At 51.7% G+C, this 19171-nt stretch overlaps 1 long non-coding RNA gene across 3 annotated transcripts in view; it reads left to right on the forward strand.

Moving 5' to 3' along the window:
• Positions 1-16260, forward strand: part of LOC118663469 — a 28024-nt gene extending 11764 nt beyond the window's left edge. Inside the window, exons 3-5 of one of the 3 annotated variants that reach the window (XR_004970056.1) lie at positions 8144-8309; positions 11273-14892; positions 15424-16260. This is a non-coding gene — a long non-coding RNA (uncharacterized LOC118663469). The remainder of the gene's footprint in view (positions 1-8143; positions 8310-11272; positions 14893-15423) is intronic. The other 2 variants (XR_004970058.1, XR_004970057.1) reach the window with 2 other exon arrangements.
• Positions 16261-19171: the final 2911 nt, after the last annotated feature.

Consider the following 19171-nt stretch of genomic DNA (forward strand, 5'->3'; position numbering starts at 1 on the left):
TCGGGCATGTGCCCTGGCCGTGAACTGGCGGAAGGAGGTGAAGTTTCTCATGAAGAACAGAAATACCTCCCCACCCAGCCACTGACGGAGAGAACCCACATGGCGCAGGGTTCACAGCGTGGCTTTGAAGCCGCCGGTTCACGGTGGTGTGACTTTGGGCAAGAGACCTCAGTCGATCTAAATCTGAATCTGCCCTGGCATCCGCCTCGAGGGATTGTTAAGGGTTAAATGAGCTGGTGCCCACCAAGGGCCTGGCACATGGTAGGTCTGATAATTGGACGCTGTTATTGTCAATGGCTTGGGGAGTCTCAGGACAGCCTCAGGCAGAGACCGAAAAATGCCCAGACCTCAAGTCCAAGGAGATGACAAAGGGCAGCTGTTTGAAATCTCTGCATGAGCCAAGGGCCATGCAGGCCACAAGGCCAGAAACCGGGGCCTGTTTGACGTTGGGAAGAGGTAAATTCTAGACAAAGATTAGCACAGAGGACTTCCCTCCATGTTACTCCCAAGGAAGCCTGGCCAGTGGCTCCGGGAGCTTCCCTGGGGGCTGCCGAACAGCCAGAGGGCAAGGTGGGGGCGGGGAGCGGGGGGGGGGGGGGGGGGGAGGGCTGAGAGAATGGGTCCAGGTTCTTTTCCAGGTCTGCCCTTCCCCGCTGCCTGGCCTCTGGGAACAGAGCAGAGAGCAGCACTGAGGGCCCAGAGTGTGGCCTGAGACTTGGTGATCATAGCATCCCCTCCACCCATCGCCGGTCCCAGGTGCGATTCTGGATGTGAGGCTCTGAGGGTCCTGGCTCCTGGTACACAGCGGTACCCATGGGTGTGCTTGCTCCATAAACAATTTCTGACACAACCCACTCTGTGCTGGGCTCTGGGTTCCAGAGGAAATGCAGATCTCTCCCCTGCCCCCAAGATCCTGAGGACAGACCAGTGTACAACTGTCAGAGCCCAGGAAAGACAGCAGGAGCTGGAGGTGTGGGGAGGCAGGGGAAGCTCCCTGAGGAGGGTGTGCAAGGAGGGGCCGGAGGAAGTGCTGATGTTGGCAAAATAACAAGACAGGGCAGATGCTCCGAGGGAGGGACAGCTCGGGAAGGCCCCGGGCAACAGGAGCCTGTGGCCTGGAGAGCTGGATGTGGTCACCTGTGTGGAGTGCTGGGGCAGGGGCTTGACCACTGTACCTGTGACCTTGGGCAGCCCACACCCTCTTTCTGGACTTGGTGTTGTTATCTGTAAAGTGGGAATAATGAGAGTACCCGTCTCCTAGGGTTGTGTTGGGAATTCAGGGCGTTAGCGCATGCAAAGGCCGGTGATGGGCATGGGCAAGGGCTTAGGAGGGTGAATCCTCATTGCTGCTGATTATTACACATATGCAGCTTTGAGTCACCCAACTTCTTCCCCTTCCAATCAGCTCCTTAGAGGTAGAAGCCCGGGAGTCCCCACATCCCTGCTCATGGGGACAACCCAGTTGGCCGCAGGTGAAGAGCTGCTGCCCGCCAGGATACGGTGCTCAGAGGCAGGTGCCTCCAGCCTCTCCCGTCCCCACGATGCCCAGCTTTGGGCGGCCTCAGCTCCCTTGCAGGTTGCCCCTGTGCTTTGTGTGTGGCATTTGGTTTTCTTTCCCTTGACTCACTCTAACTTTCTCCTCTGTTTGTGAGTCACATCTGATGCCCAGGTTTCTCTTTTTCAAATGCCCATGAAGACAATGAGATATGCACTTGCTATGTGCCTGGCATTTCCATCCATCCATCCATCCATCCATCCATCCATCCATCCATCCATTTACTCAACAAATAGTTGTGCCTTAGAGTTCATCAGTAAACACAGACAAAGGTCCCTGCCCTGGTGGGGCTCACACTGCAGAGGCATAAATCTGCAAAGTCTACAAACTGTTCTTTGTCTACATAAACTCACTGAGTCAGCAACCCTTTGAGATATTTACCCGCATTTTCCAGGTGAGAAAACCAAGGCTCAGCTGGGAAGTGACTTATCCAAAGTCACGCAGCTAGGAAACGGCCAAGCTGGAATTTGAACCCACATCTGTCAGACTCCAGCGCCCAAGTTCTTAACCTCCCCGGGGGGGGGGGGGGGAGGAGAGGAGGGGGGGCTGTCTACTAAGATAAAAGGGGTTGGCCCAGTTCCACCTACAGTCATCTGCACCAGCAGCATATTCAGGAAGCTTCACTGTTCCAGGCCAGGCATTGGTGCCTGGGGACCTAGTTCGTTCCCATGAGTCCTCAGGCAGGAGGAGCTCTGCCCACCCTCCTAGCAGACTGCACTGGGAAGGCCAAGTACATGGTTACTCTCTGGCCAGAGCCAGTGGGAACAGGACGTCCTGGTCCTGTTGCCCCGGACGGGCCCAAAGAGCTATTTTGGGGCTCGTTTACTGATGGGACATGAGTGCCTGCTGGACTCCTGATTCAAGAGGAAGGCCCAAGGCTGGCCTAGGATGCTCTGCTTCTCCAGACCCTTTGCTGCCCTGAGGCAGCCACCATCTGTGTCCTGTCAACACCCTAGACCAAGGGTGTACCCTGATTTGACTGGCTCTGGGAAAGGCAGGGGCCCCCACTGGTGTGGACAGATGCTGGGGGTCATGTGGACTGCTGTTTCCCAAAATTCTGGAGCTGATTCAATGCACAGGAAGCAGAATCCAGAATGAATGCTAGAACAGGTTTTGAGGTCAGACCCAGCTGTGTCCCCTACTAGCAATTTTACCTTGGGCAAGCCGGGCCAACTCTTAGAGGCTAGTCCCTGTCTGTGAAATGGAGCTGGTAATGCTAGCCCTCACTCACAGGGAAGGCATGAAGCTTAAATGAGATAGTGCATGCAGCATAAAGTCTGGCATACAGTAAGGGCTCCATAATTAATAACTTTGTAACTAATGATTGACAGCTGGCATTTATTAGGAGTATAGCATGAACCAGACACTGGGCTAAATTACTGATTTGTTTTATCTCCTTTTGTCCCAACAATTCCAGGAGGCAGCGAGTGACACTGGTATAAGTGTCAATATTATCCCTTTGTACAGACAAGGAAATTGAGGCTCAGAAAGATACAGGATTTGCCCAAGATCATATTGCAAGTAGATGGTAGAACAACATGCCTTTGACCTCAGACTGTCAGAGGGAACTGGGCTGGCCCAAGTCTCAGGGCCAGACCCCATGTCCTCCAAGCCTCTCCCTAGAGGATGGTTACTCATTCACCACACACACCCAAATCCCCACCATGCGTGTTCAACGTGCTCATCCCTTAGTCCTGGGAAGTGACCTCCTGGCCCTTCCATGTGATGGATACCCAGAAACCAAAGGTTCCAGAATATTCCCTTGACCATCCTCCCTTCCAACTACCATTTCAGTGCAGGTGGCCACCATCTTCATCTGCCTGGACTGTGCCCTAGTCTCTTGGCTTCTGGCTTTGCTCCACTCCACTCATCATGGTCAGAGAAAAAAAATTTAAAAGTTAGAAAGCCATATCATACTCCTGCTCAAAACCCTCTAGGACTCCCCATTCATAGTAGAATAAAATCCCTCCTCCTCAAATGTGGCCTATAAGACCTTGTATGATCTGACCTTTGACCACCTCCTGCCCTCACCCACTCTGCTCTTGTCACACTTGCCTCCTCCCTGTTCCTGAATCAGCAAGCTTGCTCCTGTCCCTAGGCAGAAACTTGCTGTTCCCTTCGCCCGAACCTCCTTCTGTCGGATATCTTTCTGGCTCACTCTCTCACTTCATTCAGGTCTCTGCTCAACTATCATCTGCTCAGAGAAGATATCCATGACCTGCCCATCTAAAATGCTTCCCTCCATCACCCTACCCTCGACTGACTTTATTTTCCTTCATTGCAATCATTTCTATCTGACTATTACATCTTATCAGTACATTTGTTTTATGCTAAAATTTGCTGCTAAATGTTTAACCACTGGCTCTCGGCAAGGGGGAGTTCTGATGTTTACATTTGCCAATTTCGTGGTGTAAACACTCCCACCAAGGCCGATTTCAAGCCGCCAACATGACTCACTGAACGTGAGATTGGGAAGAGATGGGCAGCGGCACACAGTTCTGTACTATTTTCACCTTGTAATGTGGCCTGTGATACAATATGATATAGTGGATGTCAATAACCTCTAGAATATAGACAATAGTAAAATAGAAAGTGATGAGTTTTGAGTAGTTGTCACCTTCATTTTTATTATAATTATTCACTTGTAAGTTTGTACAATTTAATTTCTAAATGATGGCCGTGTAAAACAGGCAGTTTGCAGAATCCGTGAGCCAGTGTGAGCCAGCTCCAGCACACCACTGGATGTAGGCAACACGGAGACAGAAGGATTGTCCATCTCGTTCCCTGCTGTTCCCCTAGACTAGGAGGAGGAGCCCACAGTAGGTGCTCAGCCGGTATTTGTTGAACATGTTGTAATGCATCTGTTTGCCTCAGAAAGCACAAACTGTTCGCCTCCATCACCTTGGCTCTGTGGGCTGAGTCCAGCCCACAAATGGGTTTCATTTGGCTCTCGGAATGTTTTTAACATTTAAAAAAAAAATGTGTTGCCAAAATTTAAAAGTCAAGGGATTTTTGCATGAAATCCCACATAAACCTAGATTTGCAGCCTCTCTTGAACAGTCAGAAGCTCTGGGCACACTGGGCCCGATTCTCTCAAATGACAGAGGTCAGGCTGAGCGGCAGTCACCCCCTTCAGGCAGGGCGTGAGCTGGCCCAGTTCACCACAGTCCCCACCCCTCCCTGCTGCCTCACACCAGACTCTCTTCATTCATTTACCGCTGGGCCCTGCAGAGATTTGAGTTGTCATTGCCATCTTAGCCTCCATTCTAACTCTTGCCATGGTGTCCCCACCAGATTGAGGCCATCTTGAGGACAGGCTCTGTGAATTAAGCCCCCTGGGGCTCCGTGCTTTCTATAGGGTCGGGCACACAGTAGGCCCACAGGCTCTGGAATTGGCTTAAATGGTTGTTGTGGAACTGCCCGGCTACCCTAACTGCCGCGTGCACTCAATCCAATCCCTGACCGACCGGAATGTAACAAAGAGGTTGGCCAAGGCCAGGGTTTAAAAATACCCCAGGGCTGGTCAGCTGCAAGCACTCGGAGGTGTTGAAACGAGTGGGCAAAGTCTGGCTAGAGGCCAGACCCCCGACTTTGTGTGAATGTGGGCCACCAACAGTTCCTGGTGGGGCTGAGGAGACTGGGCTGAGCCCCACCCCCACTGGCCTGCTCGGGAAAGGTCAGCGCTAAGTTTATAAACAGCGTCGGGTGACATGACACGATTGGGCACAGAGGGTTACCGGGCAGAGCATGGATGCGGGGCGGCCTCCCCTGGTGTTTTCACGCCGTGGTCAGATGGGGTTTTGACTGGGGGGTGTTGCTCACCTGGTGGTCTTCCTACGGCCTTCAGAGCCGCTGTCCAGCCCGCTGGAGCCACAGTTAAAAATAAGGCTCGCAGCACCGTCCCCTGGGGGACAGCTAGCATGGCGGGAGGAGGGGTTGGCCACGGGAGGAACAGGCTCTGATTGAGTGCCTACTGGGTGCCAGGCGCTTCAGAGGCATTAGCTCACTGAGCCTTGGGAGGGAGGGATCATCATTCCATTTACATGTGGGGAAACTGAGGCTGGGGAGTGCTGCCACTCACAAGTATAAAGTTCCCTGGTGAATTCGTGGCAGTCCTGGCATTTGAATTAAGAATGTTAAGAAGTCGGAGCTCCGTGTGTCACTCTGCTGGGCCCCGAGTCCCTGGAATTGTGCCAGCCGTAGCCAGCTCTCAGAGCAACTCCCACTGGACGCATCCAAAACCTGCTCCTCGCTCTGGCTTCCCAACGGAAGTCCTCATGAAGCTGACATGTTTGGAGTTGGGGGCGGAGAGGTAGGTAAACATTAATAGGTAAATTAAATATATTGTATTTCAGATGGCAGTTAAGTACTAAGGAGAAAAATAAACCAGGCCCAGCTGCTGGGGCTCAGTGGTTGAGCATCGACCCAGGTTAGATTCCCGGTCAAGGCACATGTTGACCCAGAGGTCACTGGTTCGATTCCCAGTCAGGGCACATGTTGACCCAAAGGTCACTGGTTCAATTCCTGGTCAGGGCACATGCTCAGGTTGTGGGCTCGATCGGGGCATGCAAGAGGCAGCTAATTGATAATGTTTCTCTATTGATGTTTCTCTCTCTCTGTCCCTCTCCCTTCCTCTCGCTCTAGAAATCAATAAAAACATATTTTTAAAAAATAAACGAATAAACCAGGAGAGAGTTGGAGAGGAACAGATCTAAACGCGGGAGCCAGGGGAGACCTTGTCAAGCAAATATTTGAGGACAGACTTGAAAGACATGAGGGATTGAGCAATGGGGGTAATTGGAGGAAGAGCATTCCTGGCAGAGGAACAGCAAGTGCAAAGGCCCCGAGGCTGGATTCTGCCTGGCATGTGTGATGATGTGTGATGGCTGGGCAGCCTGAGGGAGGGTCACCTGGGAGGAAGTGAGGGTAGAGACCAGGGGGCAGATCGTGCAGCATCTTGGGCATCACTGGAAGGACCTGGGCTTTTCTCTGGGGTAGATGGGAGCCATGGAAGGTCCTGAGCGGAGGAGAGCATGGTCATCTCGGTTCTGAAAGAACATCCGACTCTGTGGGGGAAATGGGCTGCCAGGGGCAAAGAGGGAAGGGGACAACCAGAGATGAGGTGACTGCAATGGTCCAGGCAAAGGATGATGGTGACTGGGCCCCAGGGGTGGCTGGGAAGGTGGGGAGAAGGCTATGACCCTACCTTCTGGATGTGTTTTGGAGGTGGAGCTGACAGGACACACTGCTGGACCACGTGTGATAAAAATAAAAAATCACGATGACTCCGGTTCCAGGCTGAGCACCTCCGTGCTCGAGATGCCCGGGCACGATGCCGGCTCCCACGGAGGACGGATGTAGAGCAGCGCCCCCTCCCCCCCCCGCCCCGGAGCCACGTGGGACCTGCGCAAAGACCTTCCCCAATAAGACGGACCTTGCTTTCTGAAATCCCTCCTGGTTCAGATCGGGGTTTTTCCGCAGGTCTCCCGTTTCATCCTTGGCCCCGAGTCCCTTGTAAATTGTAAGAAGCCACCAGGTCTTCTCTCCCCAATCCCTGAAGAGCAGCAGACATTCTGTAGCCCTCACCATGTGCCTGGCAAGATTCTAGCCTTTGCATTTGTGCACTCATTTGGTCATCACAACAATTTGAAATATGGGAACTATTATTACATCTGTCTCATGAATGGAAAAACTAAGGCCCAGAGAGGTTAAGTCACTTGTCTGGATCATACGTGGCAAAGACAGGATTTGACCTCAGACAGTCATGCTCTTAACCACTCTACTGTCTCCTGAGAAGCTCGCCATTGACCGTGAGGAGCCAAACTGGCCTTAAGGGATTGGGGAAGAGGGAGAGGGCTCGCATAGTAGAGGCAGTTGTCACTTTCTGAGCATCCGCCCATGGCTAGGGCTGCACCCTGCTCTTTCCACTCTGCACACCAACTGAAGGGGTGGGTGTTATGATGACTGCACCCATTCTACACATGAGGAAACTGAGGCTCAGAGAGACGTGCCCACGCCCAAAGTCACACAGCCACGCGTGAGGACCCAGGGTTCTGGGGCTCCAGACCTCATTCTGCCCCTCCCTCCACGCTGCCTGTGCTTGTCACCTGCTTCTTGCCTTAGTAGCGAGGGGGGTGCTCAGGGCTTTGAGGGCCAAGATGAGTTCTCCAACTGGCTGACAGAGGATAAGGAAACAGGCTGAGGCTGAGGCTGAGGCTGGAGAGAGGTCATTCAGGAACAGCACAGCTCTTTGGGCTTGGGAATTCTGTCCAGTGCCAACATTTCTGAGGCCAGCCCCAGGGCTGGTGCTGGGGACACTGAGGCAGGGGCATGCAGCTGAGTGTGTGAGAGAGAAGGAGCCTCTAGTTGCCTCTGACGGCAGAGGAAGTGGTGACGTTGTCATCAGAGTTCAGATCAAGAGCAGCTCAGGGGATAAGGTGCTCGTGAACCTTTTACCTTGATCAGCCTCTTTCCCTCCCCAAACCTCAGTTTCCACCTCTGTGAAATGGGTTGATAATGCCTGTGATAACCAAAGCTGGGTGCCAAGGGGGTTCCCTTCTTCTTCAACTGTTCGCTACTGTCTTTCAGGACAGAAAGAGCACAGGACCCCGCACAGCATAGGTGTTCTGGGGACCCCGAGCCTGCTGGACACATGAAATGAACCTAAGGACCATCTTTGGGCCTTATTTTCTGCACCTGTGACCTCAATGCTTTCCACCGACATGTACACAGAACCTCTCAACCGCGTGGTGAGGTGAGCACCAAGACCATCTTCACTGTAAGAAGTTGATGCTCAGAGAGATTGTGAGACTTGATCAAGGCCACGGAGCTAGGAGGCGACGAAGCAGGGATTTCCTGGCTTCCTCTGCCTCCTTAGCATTGGTTCTTCCATCACAGGGCTCACATGATAATAGCTTGAGTTTTGTTGAGTACTTATTTTGTGCCATGCACCAGTCCAGGCACTTGACCTGTATGAGCTAACACTAATCTGGATCTCAAATGTATGAGACAGGCGCTATTTTCTTCCCAATTTATGCATGAAGAAAGCGGTTTAGTAAGTTATACAGGGTCACAGAGCTAGTAGTTTACAAAACCAGGGTTCAGACTCAGGCTGCCTGGCTCCAGAGTCCATGGTCTCAAACCACAATGCTCTACTTGAGAGACTCAGCAGTGAGTACCAGCACAGTGCCTGGCTCACAGACGGTGCTTAATAAATTGTTAAACCTCTGAAAAGCATGTAGAGATAAGCAGGGCTTTCCTATTCTAAATCACACGGAGGGATCGCTTGAGAATTCACTGTTCTTTATTTCCGTCCCTTCCTGTTGGGCCCGTTGGCTAGAGGAGAAGCCATCCCTGGGCCATTTTACCCCAGTCCCCCTCCCTGTGGAAAAATTCTGTGCAGCATCCAGGGGTCATGGGGCTGCTGGCGAGAGGGCTGGCGAGAGCAGAGTTTGGCCAGGTTATCAGGTTTCGTGGTCAGCCACCTTCGCCCCTGACCAGAGCTGTCTTTCCAAAACAGAACATTTAGTCACCGCCTGTCCCTGTGCTCAGCTGTCCTTGTGCCCCTGACCTCGCTTCCTGCCCACCCGCCCGGGATTTTTCCTAGTATCCTTGTCTCTTACTGGCATCCCGCGAGGAGGACTGGAGCCGAGAGAGAGTCCAAGAGGAACTGAGAGGCTGAGAGACAGTGAGGGACTCTGAGACTCAGACTCTGACAAAGACACAGGGAGAGACCGAAAGAGGAAGCAGCCAGGCAGAGAGGGCGAGACCGCGGGAGCCCTGCAGATGCCCTCCAAGGCTCCTCCGAGGGCAGTGTCCACTCCTGGGTCTCCTTCCAATGGGTCTTGACCTTCTCTCCCGGCTGCACCACCTCCTCCCCCCACTCCTTCCTCGGCCCAGCAGATAACCAAGCGGAGATACCCCACCTGTCCTCACCTGCACAATTTCTCACCTAGCTCCTGCTCGCCCGCTCCCTCCAGGAAGCCTTCCCTGCTTCCACAGCCCCTCCGCCTACCCCACTGTGCGGTTGCTGATTATTTATAGGTTTGTCTTCTCCACTGGAATGCCAGCTCCTTGAGGGCAGGGGTGGGGTCTGTATTGCTCATCCCCGAACCCAGCACAGTACCTGACATGGTGCTCAATAAATACTGGCTGGATGAAATACTAAACCAGCTGTTTACATAGCACCTTAAAGAAACCTTCCCTGATCGTGCTTATAGCTGTCTGTTTCCTTGTGTGAGTCATTGATTTAGGGTCTGTGTCCCCGCTGCTCAGAGGAAGGAAGAGTCTATGTCTGTTATGTTTACCCCAGCTTCCCAGGTGCCTGGAATGGTGCCTGGAACAGAGTAGGTGCTCAGATACTGGTTGAATGAATGCATAAGCTATCTGGCGGTTTGGAATCTTGTGTTTTAATCCCTTTGAACCCAACTCAAATGCTCTCCATTTGAATCAAACCCTAGTTCTTCCCAAAGCCCAGGAGGGCCTACCTGATGGGGCCCTGCCCCCATCTCCAGGCCAGGCTCTGCCTTTATCTCCATCCCCTCCCATGGGCACCAGTGTCCTCACGCCCGGGGTACTGGGCACGGTAGACACTCTCGGCCCCCCTCTGCACCCCACCATAAGTGTGCCAGGGGGTTGTTGTTTTCTGTGAACAAGACTGCCTGGAACAGCGGAGCACATTTGTACAAACAACCTCAATGTCACCAGTGGACCTTGGTCACTGTGGGATGGTCTCCAAGGTTCACCCGGCCGGCTGCCCAGGGCCTTGCCCTGAGACAGGGTTGGAGTTCTATCCTCACAAGGGCTGGCTGGGGGGTGGGGAGTGTCATGGAGGCCCCTGAGTCTGACCTTCACTTTGGGGAAGGGAAGGGATGCAAACCAGTTGTGAGGTCCACCTTCAGGCTCTGACCAGGCCCCGCCTCCTCCAGAAAGCTCCCTTGGCCACCTTCCTTGCTTCTATGGACCCCCGCCCTCTCGCTAATTGCAGCTCATATCACATCCTGCTGAAACTCCCCACGGGGCTTGCTCCTCCACTGGACTGTGCTCCCGGTGGGTAAGGCCAAGTCCCCTCCATCTCGGGGTCCCCAGAGCCCAGGCGGTGGGAGGCATCAGCAGAGGTGCTGAATGAGTGAGATGATGACGGAACACGCACTTCCTGGCTGGTTCGTATTTACTTCTGTCTCATTAGAATGGGAGCCCGAGGACCTTGCGCCTTCATCTTTGCTCCCCGGGGCCTAACACAGCTTGACACATCGGCGGCAGCAGGGAATATGTGCGGAAGAAATGAATGAATGAGTCCCTGCCCTCCATCATGTTTGCCTCCCCCACTGTTCAGGGAACTCTCTGGTGTCAAGGACCACGTCTTATTTGTTTCAAGTGCCTCTGAGTCCAGCATAGGGTTTCCGAAAAGGAAATACTTGGCAGGTGTTTGTTAGATGAATAAATGGTGGAGGGGTGAGAGGGTAGGTGGATTGATGATGAATGTGAATGGTTGGATGATTGGATAGATGGATGGATGGATGGATGGATGGATGGATGGATGGATGAATGGGTGGATGGATGGACAACTAGCTGGGCACATCAGAATCAATTTAAGAGCGCACACACACACGTGTGCTTACTGTACACCAGGCCCCATGCTCAGCCTGCAATGCAGGGCATTCACTAAATCCTCCTGGCCACCGCCTGAGATAGTAACTAATGCTGCTCTTTTTTCAGAGGACAAACCTGAGGCTCAGAGAGATAACGTCACTGGCCCCAAGTCACACAGCCAGGAGGTGGAGGAGCCAAGATTCAAGCCAAGATCTGTTTGATTCCAGAACCAAGGCTGCCTTACTGGGCCAGTGAAGCACCTGGGACTCTGGCTTCTTCGGTGCTCCCCCTGTGATTCTGACGTGCAGCCTCCACCAGAGCAGTGAGGTGTGGGGAGAACGTCTGGTTTGGGGCGTGCAGGCTCCAGTACTGCCTCGCAGCCTGTTTCCCCATGTGACACGGGGGTGATGGCAGCGCCTGCCCTGGGGGGTTCCAGAGCATGGAGTGATCTAAGTAGAGTGCCTGTAGCGCCGTAAGCACTGGGGGCCATCCTGCAAGTGTGCTGGCAGCAGCAGCATTGCCACTGGGCTAGGGGCTGATGGCCGTCCTGCTCCTTCTCACAGCTCCCCTGGGTACAAGCATGTCAGCCTCCTAGTTAAGAACTTGAGACAAGCTGGAGAAGACCTCTGGGGGCATTCAAGAGCCACAGCATCTGAGTGCAGAGTAGGGGTGCTAATGCGACTCTGGAAATACATCTTACATGAGTACACGTGTCCACAGATGTGTGGCCAGGTGACCGCTACTGTGCAAAAGCCAGGAAGCAAGCCTGATCGTGGTAACAACCGATGTGTATTTAGAGCAGGTTTTCTCAACTCAGACGCATTGAAATTTGAGACCAGATAATTCTTTGCTTTGTGCGTGTTTGGGAGGTGGGGTTGTCTGGCCTGCACTGTAGAGTGTTTAGCAGCATCCATGGCCTCATCCACTAGATGCCAGTAGCACCCCCAAACCCCCGCCCTTAGTTGACAACCAAAAATGTCTCTAGACATTGCCAAATGTCCCCTGGGGGACAAAACCACTCCCAGCTGAGAACCTCCGGTTTTGCGCTGGATCTGTGTACGCGTCTTACCCTCACCACCTCCTCCCAGCCTCCTCACACCTGGAGATGGATGCTGTCCGTCCTTCCACTCTGCAGATGCAGGGACAGGGACGTTAGTGGTCTGACCAAGGTCACGTTGCTGGCATTTCAGCAAAGCCGAGACTCGAACTTGTAATAACCCAGATCTCTCTTTTTCTAGTCGCTTTCTGTGGGTTCCTTGGACTTCATTCACAATCATGCCTGAGACTAGAGATAATTTCATTTTGTCTATCCCCATCTGGCTGCCTTGGCACAATTGAGGACAGAACTTGCATGGCACAAATTATAGCTCCAGTAGATTCTGTGATCTGCACAGAGACTTTCTTTTGGGGAGTTAAGTTTGCTCAACTATCGACAATTTGGAAAATATAGAAGAAAGAGAAAAAAAATGAAATTTGTTACTGGACTGCCCACTAAGGCCAACTTGCTAGCAGTTTTGTCCTCTGAGTAGCTTTCTCTGCTTTGAAATTTTGTTACACAGTTGCAATTACACTTCATATACAATTTCAAATCCCACTTTTCCCAAACTATACAGGATCATATTTTCATGTTACTACAAAATCCTCTTCGACATTATTTTTAATTGTTGCCTATTGTGGTAGAGACCCCTGCTTCTCCCCAACTCTCTCATCTTTCCCTCTTCTTTAGTAACAGAAATCCCATGCCCATTTGGTTAAGCATGTGCTCACCCTGAAAAAAAAACACACCCAAAACTACATTTCCCACACTCCCTTGCAGTTAGGTGTGTTCATGTGACTAAATTCTGGCCAGTGGAATATAAGTAACTTCTAAGTAGTGTCCTCAGGGAGAGGATACCTGCTCTTCTTCCCACCCTCCTTGCTGGCTGGAATGCAGAGGTAATGGCCAGAACCTAAGAGGCTATTTTGGGCTATGGTGGAGCAACAAGAGAAAAGGAACCTGAATCCCTGAGTAGTTTACGAAGTCATCCACTAGCCTGGAGTGCCGCCTCCACGTTTCCTTTACCTAAGAGAAAAGCCAACTTCTATTTTATTTCAGCTCCTGTTACTTTGATTTCACAGTCACTCCAAGATGACCCTAATCCTGAGCATTGCACTGATACTTTGCCAGGGGAATCGTCACACACATTCTTTGGGGATTATCACTTAATTAACGAAACCATTCCTTGGTCAGTGGGCATTTAGGTCGCTTCTGACTCCTCACTATAAATAACTCTGTTGTGAACATCTTTGTGCATTTTCATTATTTCTGATTATTTCCTCACTACAGAATTCCAGAAAAGGGATTTGGAGGTCAAAGAACATGAGCATCCCTAATACCCGTTCATGCTTGTGACCTAACTGCTTTCCAAAGTGACATGCATGCCCCCCTTCCCCAAAGCAGGGGAAGTGGGGCTCCATGGTGGAGCCAGGGTAACAATTCTAACATTCAAAACCTTTGCCTCCAGTCACCAAGGTGGAATCATGGATAGTCATTTTCTAATAGTTCTTGAATAAAAGAGAATGATAAGAAATAATTGGCCATGAAGCTGAAGAACCTAGAATGATCTACTGTCAGTCAGGGGGGTCTGAGTTGCAAGCAGTAGAAGCCACCACTTGGCTAGTTTCCAAGGTTATGGGGTGGTTCTTAGCATGAGACCCAGGATTTATGGGCGAGCGGCCCCCGCGAGCCTGCCATTTCCCAGAGGGCCCCCCCCCACTGCACCGTCCAGGGCCGGGCCCACGCTCTTCCCCAGCTCTTGTCCTGTGCTTCTTGTCTGATTGCACATCTCTGGCAGCATGTCTAGTCGATGAAGCCCAAATCCCACGCTTGCACCAACCTGCAAGGGAGGCTGGGAAAGCGAGTTTTCTGGCATCTTCCTTGGAAGGTATAGCTACTAAGGTAGGAGCTTCCCTGAAGGAGGTATGCAAGGTATGGAGCAGCCAGAAAGTAGGGCAAAGCTTAGTGCCCAAGTAAAGACGCTGGGCTTGTGGGAGAAATCCAAAAAGGTTTCTGGCCTCACTTTTTTATTTCTCTTCCACTTATGGTGAAAGAATAGCAGGGAGAAGTACAGACGGCAAGGCAATCATCTGCATGTGTGTCTCCCTTGCAGTTACCCAGCTAGGCAAATGCTGAGTTAGAGCTGGGAACCCATGTCCCTCAGGCCCTAAGCCCTGTTCTCTCCGGGCCGCCTGCAGCCAGCAAGTCATCGGATGCCGTTATCTGGTGTAGATGTGTTTCCTGGACCACTGACCACATCCTTCAGATGGGCCCTGGCACACAGTAGGTGCTCAATGTGCTGGCCGGGCCAATAGACAAATGAAGGAGGAACCTTAGAGCCCTGGAACTAACATGGATGGATTCAACCAAGAGTTTCTGAGCAGCTGCAATACCCCAGGCCCTGGGTTAGGTGCTGAGGATACTGTGGGGAGAAAACAAACCAAGTTCATGCCCTCATAGTGGGCGAGATGGACAATAAATAAGAAAACCCCAATATACTAACATAACACAAGGTAATAGGATACGAAACCAGGTGCTGAGAAATGTTTTATGAAGAAATGTAAAACTGGATAAGTGACTTCGAGATGCTAATGCAGAAAAATGGTTGACCAAGTCCTCTCTGAGGGGGTGACATTTGAGCAGAGGCCTGAAGAATGCACGAGAGAAGTATATTCCAGGCACAGGAGGCAACCAGTGCAAAGGCCCTGAGGTAGGAATGAGCTTGGTGTGAGCTATTTGTGACAAGGCAGCCAGGGAGGCAAGGGTTACACCAAGTTTCCCAACTTCAGCAAATATACAGAACCCTTAACAGGCGGAAACGGGGGTGGGGGTGGGGGTGGGATGAGTTCTTCACTCTCAAGCTTCTCTGGAAAAACATGATGTCAGGGACGGGCAGTAAATCTTGACTTGTCCCAGAAAACAATGGGCCCACGAAACCAGTGAAGTGTCGGGCTGAAAGCAAATGGCCAAAGGGCTGGGGCACGGGCAGATCATGTGGAATTTGTTAACAGATCTGGTTTGAAAACGAATTTCCCAGTTAGGGGCAGAAGCTTCTGGCCAGCATCAAAAAGACGTTTATTGTGGTGCCTCCGTGCAGACATGGAAAATGAGGATTGGCTGTCGAGCTAGAAGTGTGGAGGGGTGTTGCCGATACGTTGACTGAAAAAAAATAGGTCACGGGACAGTGTGACATATTGTGCGATCCCTTTTGGCAATTCACTCATTCATTCATTCCTTACAGGCCTACTGTGTGCTGACACTGCTGGGGGTAGGGACGCTCGCAGGACCGCCCCAGCCTCCTGGAACTCCGAGCACAACGGGGAAGACAGATAATGATCAGAGATCAGTGCACAAACATCATCACAGACTTTGATCAACACTGAGAAGAAAAGATACTTGTGCTTCAAGAATGCGCACCTACACGAAGCTATGGAAATAGGCCGCGAGGATTTACTCCACAATGTTAAAGGGGTAGTAGCATTGCAGGTGATTCTGCCTGTTTCCTTTTCTTTTGCTTGTCTGTCCGTTCTAATTTCTCTTTTCTTTTCTTTTTTTTTTTTTTGAATGTCATGCTTCATAATTGAGTGAATTAAAAACACAAACAAACCCACAATGAATAGAGGGGTTGGAAATCATGTGTCCAAAGATGATTTAACGCCAGGAAAGAAAGGAAAGACACGCAAGAAACTGCTCACTGTGTTGGCTTCCGGGCAGAGGAGCCAGAGGCTGGGGAGGGAAAGAGCTTCTCTTCTCACTGGACACCCTTCGAACCTTTCCGACGTGTGTGCATTCAAAAAACAATAAAAATAAAATTAGCAAAGGTATTTTTTTAATGAAACTTCAAGTTGGGTTTTATTTCTATGAAAAATGAAAAAGCAGGCAATGGGAGGATCGCAATCTAAATACATTAACTGAGCCGAATTTCCACGAAAATGTTAGGATGCTTCTCTCTGGGTGACCTTGTTTTCTTCTTTGTATTTTTCTGTATCTCCTGTATTTAAAGTTAGAAGAACAGCCCTAGCTGGTTTGGCTCAGTGGATAGAGTGTCGGCCTGCAAACCAAAGGGTCCTGGGTTCAATTCCGGTCAAGGGCACGCAACTTGGATGCAGGCTCCTCCCCGGCTGGGGGCCCTGGTCAGGGTTCATGCAGGAGGCAACCAATCGATGTGTTTCTCTCACATCGATGTTTTTCTCTGTCTTTCCCTCTCTCTAAAAATCAATGGAAAAATATCCTCGAGTGAGAACTAACAACATACATACATACATACATACATAAATTAGAAGAATAAAAAATATGAGAAAAAGGCTACTGTGCTTTACAGACATTGTTTTGCTTAATCCTCTAAGACAGATGACAGATATGTTCATTATCCCCTTTGACAGATGAGGAAACCGAGGCTCAGCAGGTGAAGCCACTGGCCCGAGGTCACACAGCTGCATTTGACCCAGGTTTGTAGCCCCACAGCCTGTCTTTAAACCAGGATGCTCAGGTGCCCTTCAAAATGGCTTTCAAGAAAATTGCATTGCTTTGAAAATGGTGGGGGGTGGGGTGGGGGGGAGAAAAGCAAACAGACCAAACAAGAAATATTACATTTTTTTAACCACTTCTTCAAGCCCTCATGGGGCCTGAGACCAACTGGGCTTGGGGAGGGTTTCCTGGCGGGGACGCTGTTTGCATTTTGGGTGAGGCGCTCTTTTATTGTTCTTGCCCCTCCGCATGGCACGTTCTTGCCCTCTCCACACCAGCTGTGGCCCCCAGTCGTGCGTCACCCGGACTCGCGCACCTCTCTGAGCCTTCCCCATGCGGGCTGCTGCATGGGCCCCTGCGAGGACACTGAGCTCCGCTGTGGGCTGGCCACCCCTGCTAGGGTCCCTCCCTGTGGACCTGAGAGGCAGGTGCCTCGATGGCCTCGTTTTATGGAGAGATGAGGCTCAGAGAGGCTGGATGACTTGCCCACGGTCACACAGCCAGAACTTGGCTCCAGGCCTTGTCCCCTCTCTGTACTGTTCCCGCTCTGGGACCAACTAGGAGCTCTCTTGTGGGATCAGGATGGTGGGAGGGAGAGGTGAGTGACCTGCAGCCCTAGGCTCACAGGCCAGGCAGCCACCAAGTCACCACCACGCTCCAGCCAGCTGAGGCCAGGCCTGGGGGATTGAAGCCTGAGCTGTGAGCTGCGAGGCTGGGCAGGCGGCCACCACAATGGGGACCGGGAAGGCGTGCCCTCCCTCCGCCTGCCCGGCAGCTGCCCGTGGCCGCCTGCCAGGCCCTGCCTGACGTCAGGGTCTGACCAGGGACATAATGTGCTGGCGTCAGGACAGGGCTGGCTGCAGGGAGACAGGGCCGCGAGGCGGGGCGGCCAGAGGGAGACGGGCAAGGGGGGAGGAGAGGAGAGGAAAACAGAGAGAGAGAGAGAGAGAGAGAGAGAGAGAGAGAGAGAGAGAGAGAGAGAGAGGCAAAAAAGAGAAATACAGAAACAGACAAGGAAACAGAAAACTAGGAAGAGGGGATGAAACAGTGAAAAAGAGAAATTGAGGCAGAAATTGAGAGACACAGAGATAGAGAAGACAAATAAAAAGTTGTTCAGAGAAAACTAGGAGGAGAGACAAAGCCAGAGAGGAGAGAGAGAGGAGGAACAACAAAGGGAGAGGCGGCAAGACCATGGGTGGGGCAGGGGATTAGGTGCAAGCTTGGGAGACCCCAGGCCTGGGCCGGGACGTGGCTCTGCCCTCACGGTCTGGTGACTCACGCTCAGGTCCTTCGACTCCTTACCTGGGCAATGGCAGCCTCACTCACGTGGGGAGAAGACAGAGCACCCCCTTCATAATGGGTTGGTTGGAGTTGATCTATATGCTGAGCTTTCGCAGAGCCTTCACATAGTAAGTGCTCAGTAAACTGGAAGTGAACACAAGAGGGTGTTGGGTAGGGAAGGAAAGAAACGGTGCAAGTGGGCAGTGACTGTGCAAAACAGCCCTCATTCCACTCTCTTTCATGCAGCCGCCCCTGCAGGACTCAGCATGAGGTCACCAGCACAGACCTTGGCCTGGCCTTGCCTGTCTCAGGGCCCAACCCCCAGTTTATGGGCTTAAGAAGGCCGTGATCCCAGGGCCATCGCGTCACCAAAGCCAAACAAGGCCAGGTCCTGGTCACTGCGGGCCTTCCAACCTCATCATCCCTTATCCAGCTTAATTATTAAATGACCCCTCAGGACTGAGGGGCTGAGCCAGCTGCCCTTCGGGTGTGGACAGTTGTGCCAGCGTGTCCCCCATTAATGCAGGGACACACATTCTGGAGACGCCAGGTAGCACTTGCAAAGCATCCTTTCTTTTGCTCCCACTTTCTTCCAGGAGTCTTCATCATCCTCAACTTCCAAGTTCCCATTTATTGAGCACTTAGTGTGTACAGGGCATGGTCTCAATCCTCCTGACACCCCCAAGAGAATGAGCATTATTATTATTCCATTTTACAGATGAAGAAACTGAGGCTCAGAGAGCTGCAGTCACTTGCCCAAGGCCACCTGCTAACAGGTGGCAGAGCCAGGACCCTAACCTGGCCACCCTCTTAACCAGATAGCAGCTCCCACTTTCTGAGCAGCTGCCTAATGCCAAGCTTGAGCCAGAAGCTTTGGAGAGGGAGAGGGAGAGAGAGAGAGAGAGAGAGAGAGAGAGAGAGAGAGAGAGAGAGAGAGAGAGAACCACTCCCCCAGTGGCCCACTCATTGCCCCTGTTCTTCACCAGAAGACCCCACTGTGACTTCTGATGGTTTCAGTTCTTAGGAGACACTAACTCTATTCCAGGCCCTTCTAAGTCCTTGTTTGCCTGGTATAAATGACGCCTCAACACCTTTTCACATATGAAGATAGTGTTTTAATCATTAACTGAGAAAATAGATCAGGCAAAAGAGTCACTAGGAAGATCAGAATGCCTTTAAAGAATTTGTGTTTTGTTCAAAGCAGTATTGAGGGACATTTGAAATTGGCCATACATGAATTC

The sequence above is a fragment of the Myotis myotis genome, unplaced genomic scaffold, assembly GCF_014108235.1.
Source record: "Myotis myotis isolate mMyoMyo1 unplaced genomic scaffold, mMyoMyo1.p scaffold_m19_p_9, whole genome shotgun sequence".
Classification (NCBI taxonomy): Eukaryota; Metazoa; Chordata; class Mammalia; order Chiroptera; family Vespertilionidae; genus Myotis; species Myotis myotis.